Genomic DNA, 14476 nt, shown 5'->3' with positions numbered 1-14476 from the left:
CCTCTCTTTTTGTTTCCTTTCACTCACTGTGGAAGTGGAGCACGAAGCAGTCACTTTGGTTTCTTCATCAGCATTTTGAAATGCCTGATTGAACTGAAGAGATATGGGACACTGTCTTTTATCTACATCCTGGCAGTTGTGGCGGTGCTGTGCTGGTCTGTAAGCCTTCTTAGCAATTTCTTTCAAAGTCTGTCTACAAAAATTGTACTCCGCCTTTCCAGCAATGCACAACGTACCGTTTCAAGGATGGTATGAATATTTGCTGTGAATATATTATCTACAGACTGCTTTCTGCATGCAGTAAGGAAAATTCATCATTCAAGTACATAAGCAACAATTTTCAAACAGGAGAAGGGGAGAAGGCAAGAAAATATGAGAGGAAACAAATATTTTTCCTATTCATGTATGATGCAATGATTTCTCCACAAAAGAAAAACAGCTTTCTTTGACACCTAATTTTCCATTTCTGCCTTCATTATAACATGAAAATGATTAAAAGCAAGATGAAATATTTCAAAAAATGTATAACCAGGCAAGAAATAATTCCTTGTCTCAAATGTATTAAACAACATCTGGGAGAGTGGGACTACTTTTTATATATGTACACAAGCACAACCATGCTATATGGGATATGTAAACATGCATTTCTCTTTACAGGAGAAACGCCCATGCTTTCTAAGAAATTTAGGATGCCATTGGTAGAGGGGACCATAACTTGGAACACAGTTAACCTTGAAAAGGATTTAAGCATTATAATGGGGAAGAAATTCAACCTGAGTCCTTGTCCAGTGCTATAGAAAAGGTGAATGAGAACCTTGGCCATGTAAAGAGGAGAATAATGAATAGCAGGATGCAGGCAGTTTTACTTTGGCAAGTGTTATTAGCAGGAGTGATACTCTTACACTAACTTCACCTCCTGAGCCCATACTTGTAGAGGGATTTTGAAAAATCTGAGATGGGAAATATGAAGAAGAAATGAATGATGAGCTGAACAGAGTGCCTTATCTCACAGTTGCAGAAGCACATGAAGTTGGCATAAACCAGAGCGCTGGCTGAAAAGGGCAAGCCTATCCTTTCCAGACCTGTAGTCTCTGCATTGTTTCCTCCCTTGATCTTTCTCTTTCTTTTGGACCAGGCTATTTTCAGACTGATTCACCACCCAGCTGCGCAAATACCATGTAGACAAAAAAGAGAAGGCAGCCGAGGGACAGGAGGTGGCCAGAACAGTCAGTCTGGTTGCTTGTGCTGGCTTTTCACTCTTGCGGGGCTAAGGCAGGAGAGGGAAAGGGCTGGACACTTGAATTTGCTTAGCTTATCAATAAAGCTGAAGTAATTTGATTAAGTATCACCAAGTGGACGCTGAGTATCAAAAGGTTCTTCAGTGTCTACAAAGAAACAGCATAGCTAAGAGCTGGTCCTTGGCTCCTGTTCAGAAATTAAGATGGGAAAAAAAGAATTTAATGGTGAGGATGCTTAAGAATTAGGAAAAAAAATCAAGAAACTGCTGGATTGTTTCTTTTATGTTTTCAAATCAACATTAATTGCTTTTCTGGAATACACAAAATACACACTCAAAGACACAAAGTGCCAGTTCAATGGAGGGAGACGTGGGTGAAATGTAGTGGCCTGAGATACATGAGGCGATACTAGAGGATCTAAGACCCCTTTCTGGCCTTAAGGTCATTGAAATAAGACTGTGACAAGCTTGCAATTGTGTTTAAAAATATATGCAGAGTTGCAAAAACCTTTTACTTTCTTAGATTACCAATGACTGAGCATTGGTGCAAAAATAATTTGATTCTTATTTAAAATTGTTTTCAAGCTTTTTCTGAGCAAAACCAAAATGAAAAGAAAATGAGTAGAGCTGCTGTAGAAATACTGAAGAGACAGTGGATACTGGAAAGCGATGGGAAGGCTTTCCTTTGGATACCACAGTAACTGTAGATGGCATGTTTCAGACTCTATTTGATGAAGTTTGGTTTGTTAGTGCCCAATGCTCTGGTGATAATTCCCTGGTCTGCTCTTCCTTGAATTGACCCATACTTTTAACATTTATTTTGTTATATCTTGGGTAGGTAGGTGGCAGAAGACTACGCCAGCCCAGCCCTGAAATAGAAGGCATCTATTTGTGGAAAGGAGCAAATGCCTTTCCACAAATGTCTCCACCCACTTAATTTTTGTTAATCGGTGTCAATATTGGTGATTTTGTGGCAAAAATACAATGCGACTTGTGTACTATTTCCCATAGCACAGCAAATTGTGGGTTGTACTCGGTGTCCAATGTTACGATCATTAAGCCCATGGCTGGAAGGTCATTACAATTATTTGAGGCTTTAAGCTACTGCTTTTGCAGCACCATCTAATGCAGTGAGGTTTGGTTTACAGCTGTTGATACATTTCCATTAGACTTATGGAATGCTGTACAGAGAGCATATGGGTCTTGTAAAAGAAGCTCATGGAGCTCCCAGGGGTCCCAAGAGCATAGATTGAAAACCACCAGTCTATGTGATGATGCAGCCAAGTATAAGTCAATAAAATTAACTTTGTTACAGTTTTCCTCTCTGCAGTATGGGGTACCTAGGCATTTTATTATTTGACATGTAGGAAGTCTTACTAATAAAAAGATTCTCTTAAAATCATTCCCAGTTTTATCTTCTCTTTAATAAAAATAAAGCACTAACAACTTGCCAATGGCAATGATAAAAGTTTTATTAACTACTGCAGTAGTAGGAAAAATAATGGCACCAGATTTAAAGTGAGTCAATTACATGAGCTTTATAGCTATTTTACAAAATAAGCTGAACAATTTTGAAAGGGCAGACTTTATAATACACTTTAAAAATCCCTCTGTACTTTTAGTGAGGGTCTGCTCTCTGAGCCTGCAGTAAACTGTGGGGCAGCCGTGAGGAGTGCATCAGTCAGCCCCTACCACTGGCATCCATCTGAAAAAGTGTCTGTATCTGCATCTGCATCTGCCATTTGTCCATAAACTCAAGGTGAAGGTCTTTCTCTTAAACATTATATCCTTCTGTTTTCTTGAGTGGCTAGAGAGTTTTGCAGCAGGGAGATGTTGAGAACATTCGTTCCTCAAATCTAAAAGGTTATCCCTTTTATCACTCAGGTTCAACGGATTTTTGCCACTGGCTCATGTGGAGTCAACATGTAACATAAATAAGAATCATTTACCCGCCTGCATGATGTAGAGATTAATTTAGTGTAACTTAGGGGTCTAGGCACTCTCTAGTCAATGAAGAGAGAGAAACAACTCCGGGAGTCCATTTATTCTTTCCACACACAAAAGATACACAAGTCAATGCCTAGAGGTGCTTTTTTCCCCTCTCTTGCCTGTGAAGACAGCCTAGCAACATCACCTACATTTTATGTGTTTGAAGTCACCCAAGGCGAACCCCACTTAAAGCACTTGTTTGGCACAGGAGACACGGAGTAGCGCAGAGGATCCCATCAGGCCTCCGGATTGCCCCTCGGTACAAATGATGCATCATAATAACTGCTTGGGTTTTGCACTGTCATTTGAAGCCCTGGCACACAGAAAAGAGGGTGAATGCTAATGTCCACTAAGACTACAATGATGCTCATTCATTCATATACCCTCTCTACCAGTTACAGGCTTGTAATGCTGTCTGTGGTTGTACTTGCTTTTCCAACAAGAAGAAATATCTTTGCTATCTAGACTCCATCCCCAATACTAGGCTGTTGTTAATGCAAGTACTTTTATTAATGGAAAATAAGATTAGGTGAAATAAAAATCGATTTTTAAATGGAAACTGTATGTTAGAATTTCACAACTGGTTTTTATTTTTTAGCAATCAATTTTTCCAATTATTTTTCCATTTCTCTGTGTTCTGGTCTTTGTACCTACCTCAAACTTTACTTCAGTGAGTTTATCTTGAATTCATATTATCAAAACTGGATGAGAATAATGTTCATATTCTAAGTGAGAATGAAGCTTTGCAATATACCAGCATATAGACAGGAAATTAACAAGTCAAATTAGCCAATGCAGAAGGAATGCCTACACTTGGAGAAATCTGGTAAAATTCTAGATCAGTGCCCAAACTTTTGGGCTTATTCAAAAGAAATTAGAGACTTTTTTTAAGCTGACTATCCGCATAATTTACAAGTCTTGATATTACATGCTTTTCTGAACTGCAGGGTGGATTTGAGTCACAAGCCTCAGAGCTAGCGTAGGGGGCGTGTGGGACATAGGCTCAACACTGCCATTCACAGCATGCTGTTATATTTCCAGGCATTATCACTCCCATTGGATCTTGACCATTCCTGTGTATCAAAATAGATGAAGATAGATGGTGGCTGTGCCACCAACCCTACTGCACATGCCCCAGCTGTAAGTACACATGCAAAAATCTACCTGTAGGTGGGAGCTGCTGTTCGAGCATTGGAAAGGAAGGTCACACGTTGAATGGACCCGCCTCTGATGGAGCAGCCTGGACACCAACTCAAATCTCAGCATGCTAATGAAGCATCTATATATATCACTGACCTAATCCATGGAGATCATGTAACTGCATGCTGTCACTTACACAGGATCATGGTGCTTTGAGATAGGTTCTTTGTCCCAGTTGAACTAAATGCAGTGATAGATCAGATAGATGCTTGTCTATGATGTCTGGGATGCACATTTTAAGTTGGTGGAGTCTACAGCTAATATAAATTGTTTGGTTGCCATCTGATTTCCTGCTTCAGTAACTTGATTTATTGTGATAAGGAATACAAACATTCAAGCAGTCAGAAGCTGGTAGAGCAGGGAGATGAGCCAAGCATAGGACTTGTATCTGAGGACCATGGTACTATGCATCAGAGGGTTTGCCCGTGCATAGAGAATTACCCTTGGGCAAATAAAGCTTTATTGAGCCTTGTAGCAGTGGTACGAAATAGGAAAAGTCTTGGTCCAAAATAAGTAATGACCTCTAACTGCTTTCTGTGGGTTCAGCTACTTCTTGTGCTCACTGCTGTGGGCAAAAGGTGGTCTTTCTGATTTTTCTTTTTCTCAATTTTCAACTCAGAAAAAATTCCTCTTTTTCTCTTTTGCTATGCTTGATGAGCATTTGGCAAGGAAAATCCTGGAGTTTAGCATACATAGTTAATGAGAGAGGAATGTCCCAGCCCAAGAAGACAGGAACACAGCCAGTAGAGAGTCCGTGGTACCTGTTCATTCAGAGAAGCCTGACTGTGGCCGTACTCCACTGCTACAGTGAGCGAAGGGAACCAAGAAGGGCTGCTTAATGATACACAGCCAGTGACAGATGTTCCCTTCAAGATTAACATTAGAAATACTTTAAATAAAAATGTGTTAGTTCCCCCTTCATTGATTTTGTAATCTCTCCGTGAAATCATTGGTTCCCCTAATTGGCTGATGAAATAATTCATTGACTCCGACATTCATTTGGACTTCTTCTAATTAGAAACTCTATTCCATCAGATGCCATGTCAAAACAGGTTTCCATGTGAGAATTTTCAGCAGTCATTTTTTCCTGTGTAAATTTTTAGAGTATTGTCTTTCTCTGTTCAGAAAAACAAGTTTTCTTTTTTAACTTTCTTATGAGCAATTAACTGCTGAATGTTTGGATTTCGTTAAATACAATTCAATATCATTTTATTTAGATTTGTGCCTAAAATATTGTAAATCAACACTTAAAACATGTTAATCTTGTCCCAAAGTAGGCAAAACAGCATTTTAAATTAACATCTAAATAGCTTTCAAAAAGCTAAGATTAATCTGCTAGAAAACTATAATTTTCTTATTAAAAAGATCTTAAAAAAAATAATCTTAATATTTCCTCATATTAACAATAATTTAAAAATCACCTTGGCAATGCAAAAGCCAATAACATCTTTCAGAAATATTCCTCAGAAAAAAAAAAACCTTTTGGTGCTAAACTCTTTGAAGAGTATCACTATTAATATCTGGGAAACTTGTATTATGTCTAGTAATACTTTCGCACGTGAGCACTGAAAGGTACTTCACAAAACCCAATTTATTGGTGTAAATGAGCTGCACTCATTTTAGTTCTGCATACATTTATATCCTCCTGCCTGTGGGACAGTAGAAAAATGTCACCAAAAAAGTTATTTGTGGGTAGCTTATGTGAACAATGTTGCATGCACATGAGTGGAAAGTGAAGAGTCTCTGAAATAATTCTTATGCGAGCAATCTACTTCCCAACTGGAGCCCAGGGAGAGCAATGCATTTTACTGTTTTACTGCTCATGGGAAGTTGTTCGTCAGAAGGACCCTGAAGGCAATACTGGTTGCTCATGAACCATGGAGAGTGATAAGTTAATTGTATCACTAAAAATATAGGAATCTAGGCTGTTCAGATCTTTGTAAACTTCGTATCTGGCTGAAGTTATGCTCCTAAACTAATTTTATCATGCAATATAATGCTAGGGTTTTTTTAATAATGCAGCAATGAAAGAAAATTAATTCAGGTAGCCTGCCTAACACATTTGGTTAATGGTCGTAACAGCAGGAAAAGATGCCTAATGTGTATATTTCAGCACATTTTGCCAAGATGTGTGGAGTAGGTAAATACACCTTGAACAGTATGAGCAATATTAGAAAAAGTACAGGAAGTATATATATGTAATTTTCTACATTTTACTGTTTGGGGCTGCTAAGAAATGAAAATATGATAACATTGGATGATCGTCTCAAGGGGACAGAGCCTTTCAAACAGCTACTCTTGTGATACCATTTCTTTGCAAACCCATTTCATGCAAGGGAAAATCCCTCATGGAGATTGTTTTAGTCCCCTAGGAAACAGAACTGTATGATAGTGGGTTAGAAATAAAAATCCTATATTTTTCATGGGCTTCTGTTCCTACCTGCTGTGTGTGTATGCAAGAAGGATAGAGAGAAAGATATACTACTTGAAATGAAGCTACTGTGGAAAGACTGAAAGATACTTTATGACACTACTTTACTTATTTTTCTACCCTCCGTTTCTACTTCTTTTGCATTCAGCTCTCCTCCTCCACTTCTGCCCTGATCTGTCTTTTATATCCTGGCTTTTTAAGGCATGGATTGTATCTTTACTGTGGGCTTATGACCCACGAGTGGTATGAGCCATTGCCTGCTTTGTTTGTGTATATTTTGGCTCTGTCTGCCCATGAAAGAGAGTCATATCTCACCACTGTGGTGGAGGTTTGCTCTGCAGAGTGCTGCAGAATGGCTTTTCTGCTCCTTCTGAAACTCTGCGATGAAGCACTATGAGGCAGGGAGCTCCGTTCTGGGCAGAATCCAAATCTGTAGCTGACCTATTGTTTTTAGCCCTGGTTATTTTGATACCTGGTACCAACAGCTGCTGAGCTGGGGCTTTGGGAGGGGGAAATGGTTTGCTTGATTGTTTGTTTGTTTGCTTGTTTTAGTATTGCTCCAGCCTGCTTGAATTTTTCCAACTATTACTTTTTTTTTCCAGCCCTCCAGTAGGTACTTGTATCCGTTTGCCCTGTAGACCTTGCATGTGCTGAAAACAAGCTCAAGTTGGTTTTGGATGATTAAAAGCTTGTGTAGATGGAGCACTGCTGCCTCTTTCTCTCTCTCAGGATACACTTAATACGTGATTTCACTTTTCATGTTTGTGCACTTATCTTTATTCATTAACTTTCCCCCCCAGCTGAATCATGCAGTTGTCTGATGCGTAAGACTGATACTTAGATTCCTCCTACAATTCGTGTCCTTACTTCAGGTACCTGCAATCATTACACGATTTTTCTTCATTAGAGGGGACTGTGTGTTTATACCTCTCTCTCACTTGAGCAGGTATGGTAAGCACACTTGATCTTTTTTCATTAATGTCTCCGTCTCAAGGATGACTGTGAAGCAGTTGATCTTTCTTTATTACCGTCTCTCTTCTCAGTGCCCAGCACCTGAATACTCTAACTTCACTGAACTGCACCTTTTTTTTTAAATTCAGCCTGGGTACAGGTGTCATCTCCTGGGCACAGCTGGATTGAACCAGAACAGCTGGAGATGTGAGAATTTCAAGCTGTCCAACCTGACCTCCTGGAGGCTGCACCATACAAGATGCAGGTTCTGTACCATTGCTGTCTGCAGCCTGACATATGAAGGTGGCTCCAGATGAGGGCTGGATTGCCTTGGACATGCTGACAAACGTGCTGTAATGACTCCAGAATCACCCTCTATGTCATTTGGCTCTCCTTGCTGTAAGGACAGAAACTGGGACTAGACATAGAGGGTTGGAAGTCTATTGAACAGCTATTTCTGTTCAGTGCCCCAGTATTCATGTGCACTGGTGTGCTCTTGGTTTGCTTTTGAACATTGCTTATTTGAAATTATTTTTTTTAAACTGATGGTACCTTTGTCTATACTAGTATTTCCTTGACCGTGATACAGCTGAGCCAACAGTAGTACTAGTAATAAATTTTAAGAATAAATGTACTGTGGACAAAGCCTTATGGGGCCAGATGTCATATTTTGCTTTTAGGGGCTTACTTAGACATGTATTTGTATAATTCTTTATTTTTCTAAGTTGGGAAGAATGGAGCGTGCTAGTAGCACATGCAAAGTACTAATAATACATGCATTGACTGTATTCTTTTAGAAGTAGATGAAACAAGCGTAAGTTAATTAAATCTGACCAGAAAATCAACCATATAATGGCTGTATATAAATCCTTTTAATGCAGTAGTCACCTTTTTGCACAAAATTGCTAACTCTATAAATAATCTGTCATAGGAGGCTCGAATTGGTAGTTTAAGATATCTACAGTAGTCTCTGGTGAAAAACTCGCTAGTTACACAAGATGCCCTGCTAGGAGAGCAGCGATTAACACCAAGACTTTTCAGGGACCTGAAGGATTTGTTTTGCCAGGATTACAGCCTAATTATGGCACCTATTTCTGACATACCATTGAGAGCGGTAACTTAGAGAGTACACTGGTATGTACAACCTAATTAGAAGGTATGGTTATTGGGAGCCATTAATGAACTACATCTTCAAAGTCGTCTTCTGGTTTTAGGGTTCACTTTAATAGTTCCAGACCATCATAGTGAGTTTAAAATATCCCCCCTTTCAAAATAAAGGTTTCTGTTATCAGTGGATTTACACAGTTAAAAAATGCAAATTGCAACCTACTGCTTGTGGATTTGATATTTCATTCTCTGGGTCTCCAGATGTGTTCTTGCACAGCAATGTTAATTATTTACCTTGTAAGTGACTGTCACATGCAACACTCTAACGTAGTTACATAGTACCTGACAGGAGATTAAAAACATAGCTAGGGGAATATTAAAAAAAAAAATAACTGGGGGAATTCAGATTACCTGAATTCCCAGTCTGGGATGCAGGCATGACAAGTAACTAAACTAGTTGAAATACAACTGTTCTTTGTGATCTGCTACAGGATAGTTTGTAGCTCTCCAGCCTGAAATACACCACTCCAAGGTGACTTTGCCAAGCTGCCATCCTAGAACGTTGTATCCGAGCTGATTGGGAGGAAAAGAGGGACAGCCACAGGCATCACAGACAGAAGCAAACAGAGCATCCCTGCCTACCTGCCTACTACGTCAAGGCAAGCACAACCCTTCATGGATTACACCCTCTAAAAGACAGGCAGAGTGGGAAGTGCAAAACATAGCATGATTTGAAATTTTAATTTAAAAAAATTCTCCTGCTGTTACCCATCTTCTTTGTGAATGAATGAGAATGAAGAATGAGAGTGAGGTGTAACCATTTATGTAATACTCTGTAGCAATATCGGTTTAATTAATTATCATTTAATTACTTTTAAATATTTTTTAGCACATCCTCTCTGAAATCTGAGTCATTGAACATTCGGGTTTTTTCTTCTCTCTTCTTGACTTGGAGTCATGTTGTTGCAGCATGGTATCGATGGCAGTATCAACAGAGTATTTTTTTTTAAATAGGAGAGGACAGAGGAGAGAAAGTGAAAGAAGGAATAAAGCATGTCATTGATAAACCAGGTAGAATTTCCTTGCTTTTCAGATTGGTCCTTAGGACATTGGTCATAATTATTTGTTTCTTTATCTCAGCATGTATTGCTCAAATATTTGCAGTCTTGCCACAATCCACCTGAAAACAAAACGAGTTTTAGTCTCACTGGAGAGGACTGAGTAATAACTCTTGGTAGCTGCTTCATAGGTAATTGCGTGAGAAATCACTCAAGCAAAGCCCTGCAGCCATTTCCCAAGTTGCACTCAAACTGCTTCATTAGCAAACAAAATGAAAGCTGATGCTTTATGAAATTTGGGTGGGTGATTGTATCCCCAAAGCAGCTTTGAAACTCCTGGGACGACTTCAGGTAAATCTTCCACCTTGTTCCAAAAGCGTCTCTCAAAGGACACAACAAATGCAATGTAACCAGTATCACTATAAAGTTGACAGAGGTTTTCCAAAAGCATCAGCCCTGGGTGGGGAGGCAGGAACAGCCCCCCTTCCCCTTCTAGAGAACTGGGGACAGGTGTTTGAATTAGAAATACATGTAGGCATGAGTAAAGAAAGAAGCATTTTTTCACAGCTGGTTAGTCCACGTGTGTGTCCAGGCAAACAAGACCTATAGAGGATCCAAGAAGATTTCCCCAGAAACAGTATATTTTGGGAGGTGTGGATAACAAGAACAGCCAGCCCTGAACATCGTTTCTTGCTTTACTGTAGAACGATATGTTTCCTCTGCACGTCACCTGTGATTCGTGGTCTTACCGAAGAGTGACAGGATGGTGCAGAGAGATACTGTTTTCATTCCTTCCCCGCAGTCTTTCTTTAGGTTCAGGAATAGAGCAATTCCCACCAATATGAAAATATCAGACAAAAGCAAAAGCCTTAAAATGAAACTGTGACACAGGGCAATGTGTTAGCCCCATGTACAGGCTTTGATATAAGAAAATGTGTGCCTTCTCTCACAGAAGGGATCTCCGGGGAATTTCTCTCACACTGGAAAAGATGTTCTAATTCAGGTTTTCACAAGAGTAAATATTTTTAAGCAACTTCAGGCAGAAAAAGTAGGATTCTTATAGAAAGCTAAGCCCAGAATATTTTCTTACCTGTTAAATTATAAACATAATCATAAGAGTGCATTCCAAAATATTTTGACTGCTTTACCATACGTTGCTGGCTTACTTCCTTGTCCCTGAATAGAAAATACATTATGTAATTGAACATAAAAAGTCTGCCAGAGAGGCTCTATGATGTGTCTTGGGGTGCTTTAAATGGTGAACTACTTTTGAATGAGCAAGCATAGCTTCTCCATTTTCTCACTTTGGATGGGCAAACCCAAAGGCTCCCCTTGTTTCCAGGTCTAAAAACACACTGAAATTACTACCCAAACTTTTGTTTCACTTACAAAGGATCTTGTTAATCTGTGAAGGTAGTCTACTAATTATTTCTTTGATGGCATTACAGGTGCTAGAAAAAATAAATGCAATTTTTGGAAAAAAAGGAAAATATTCCTGTTAGAATTCCAAGTTTTCCTACACCTAATACTTTACAATGTTGTTCTAAAATCTGCTATTTTATGGTATGATAATACAAGTGCAGCCTGAAAGCAGTTGATGGAAATTCATGAAAAATTGCTATAGAATTAATGAAAACTTTTATGCAGTATTAGTCATATTCTGATTATATACAAGTGAAAAATACTGGAGTCCTGGAGCTGGGAGTGCAGCAGCAGCATTTTTTTACTAATGGTCCTTTCTGAATTAGAAAAAGCTCTCAGTATGTCACTATTCTTTTCATTAGTCATTGTTACTTAGATAATATATTTTTCCCACATGCCCATCTGATCATCTTTTTGGGAAGAAAGCAAACTAATTATGGTGTCAAAGCTGCAATGGAGAGGAATTCTCATTTTCATTACCCTTTTTCTCTCAAAAAGGGTTTTTTTCACTATCTTTAAAATAGTAGATACACAACAGATATCTAAATGAGACAAAAGGCTTTTTTTTGGTCATTAATCATAATTTGTCACATATTCTAATAATTAGCTATTGGATTATACAATTTTTTATTTATTTAAATGAGGATTAAAATGATCAAATTTTACAAAACAAACAACATAACTGAAATGGACTAATAAAATCACTGCTATAAAAATCACTAGTTTTATATGTGTGTGTGTAATAAATGACAATACACAGAAAGGGAAACAATGCGTTGGAAAATCAGATTAGGGTGACTGCCAGAATGTAATAGTTTAAAATTACTAAGCATTATAAGAGAAGCTGCTATTGCAACTTGCTATTATCATTCTTTGCATGGAGTAGTTTTTATAAATTCAAACTGAAGATTTTTCTTCTTAGCCCAGTGAGACATTTCATTCATGTTAAATAAAAACATATTTTTTTCTGTTTGTTTGTAATTTTGCTCTTTTACTCTGTATTTCTTGCAGACATCCTTTTGCTCCTCCATTCCATATCATCATTTATTCTGGATAGAAGGTTGAACATCTTATGGACTTATGGTTATGCAGCTATACAGATTTTGGCTGATACATCTTTCCACATAATATAGTGTTTCCACATAATATAAAATATTAAAAAAACCCCAGAGCTGGCATAAGTAGCACACAATTGATGGTTAGGTTTTTGATTAGAGGTTTCTTTCTCTAATAATAGCCTGAATAATCCAGTTTCCTTGGTCACTAACTTCTGATCCAGAAGTGCGTACACGCACACAATAATGATTCCAAGAAGGGTTGTTTTCTGAAGCTGATTTTTTTCCTCATATTAATTGGATTGGGATGTGCGTTTCTGGGTTTTTGGGTGTTTGGGGTTTGGGTTTTTTTTTAAATTGTATCTGTATCTCAAACTTACATAGATTGCTTTTTTATTTTCTTATTTCAATAGCATTCTATAATTAAAATGTCCAGGGAATTCCTCCCTCTTCCCCCCAGCAGTGGATAGCTGGACTGGAGATGACATGGAAAATATTTGTTTCACAATGTGTCTCTTTTTCTCCTACAAACTCTGTTCCCTTTTTACTTCTGGGATTATCATAAAGCATGTCTAGTTCTGCACAACTACTTCTAGTTGTTTCACTTCTGAAGAAGAGCTAGTTCCTGATCTGAGTGCTTGCCTCTGAGATGTTCATCAGTGGATGCTGCAAGATGACTAAAGTCATTCTAGAGTTTGGACCCCAGCAGCAGAGAAACAGATGAGCATAAATCACATGGTCAAATGTTATATCAGCTTCTTATCCTTTACTGGGAAAAGCACTGTCATCCCCAATAAAGAATGGATGAATAAAAGCAAAAAGAAGCCCTCCATTATTTTTCACATTTTTAGTGTGAATTTGCCCCACCCACGTTTTGGTGTTTCACTTGCTGTCAATATTCTATCAAACGAATTCACTGAGCAGCAGGTCTATGGATTTTATAAGACTGCAGGCTATCAACAGGGAATAAGAGCCCACACCAATTTGATTAAGGATCTGAAATAACCCACTGTGTTCAATATACATAGCTCATATTTCAGGCATTAAACATTCCAAGTACTGCCAGCCCCAAATGTTCAACACTTAGAACCTCAAAATATATGAAGTCTAAAAAGCTGAAACATTGAGTTACTTCTGAATTGTCCAAATGTTCGGCTTTGTTTGCAGCTGGGAGGAGCAGAGGTGTTATGACTAACCTCCCGTTTTAGGCATTTACACCAAATGTTACACTACTTAATAATGTGGCACCTGCCCCTGTGTGATGATCTAGAGCATCCAGGTCAGGCACTTAGATTTCTACAGAGAAGTGTTGTATGCAGCAGCATGGTGTTGGGTGCTTCTTGACAGAAACCTAGCTAGTGCCATACTGAACAGCTTACCGGTGAGAAAGGCTACGTGCCAAGGTATGTTTGAACTCCTTCCCTTTCTGGCACTTAAGGACCTGAAAGAAGATGAAATTCTGGTGCCACGCACCTAGTCATCATTGAAAAGAACTTAATATTTTTATAGGGGGAAAGTTGGTGACAAGCTTTTTCTCAGCCCAGGAGGGGCTGAATGACTGACCACCTGTTGTCCCGACTGGGTGTGCTGACAGAAGGTGGGTACCAGCTATTTAGTCTGAGCCATTCTGCATGGTGGGCCTCAGGTATCCTAAACCAGAAGGAGAGCTTTCTTTGGTCATCGCAATGAAATGAGACAGGACAATTATACAAAATTGTACAAAACCTAAAAAAAATAGGGGAAGACCGGAATAATGGTTGGGTCAGATATTCAGGTTTTGGAAATTGCTATAGCTCTGTCTGAGCCCAAAGACAAATGTATTATTATACCTGCTGAAGTTCTGTCCCATAAAGAAGAAAAGGTTCTTCCATGTAGGAGGCAACATCTCCAGATACCTCAGAATGTCACTTTGTCTCACAGCGTGCTACCATAGCATGGGTGTTAGAGTAACACGTATGTTAAATGACAGTGACATAACATTTCAGACAGTACAGACCTACTCATCTTTTATCCCTGCCACAGCCTT

This window comes from Pygoscelis adeliae, unplaced genomic scaffold, assembly GCF_000699105.1.
Source record: "Pygoscelis adeliae isolate BGI_AS28 unplaced genomic scaffold, ASM69910v1 Scaffold300, whole genome shotgun sequence".
NCBI lineage: Eukaryota > Metazoa > Chordata > Aves > Sphenisciformes > Spheniscidae > Pygoscelis > Pygoscelis adeliae.
This window is presented reverse-complemented; position numbering follows the sequence as displayed.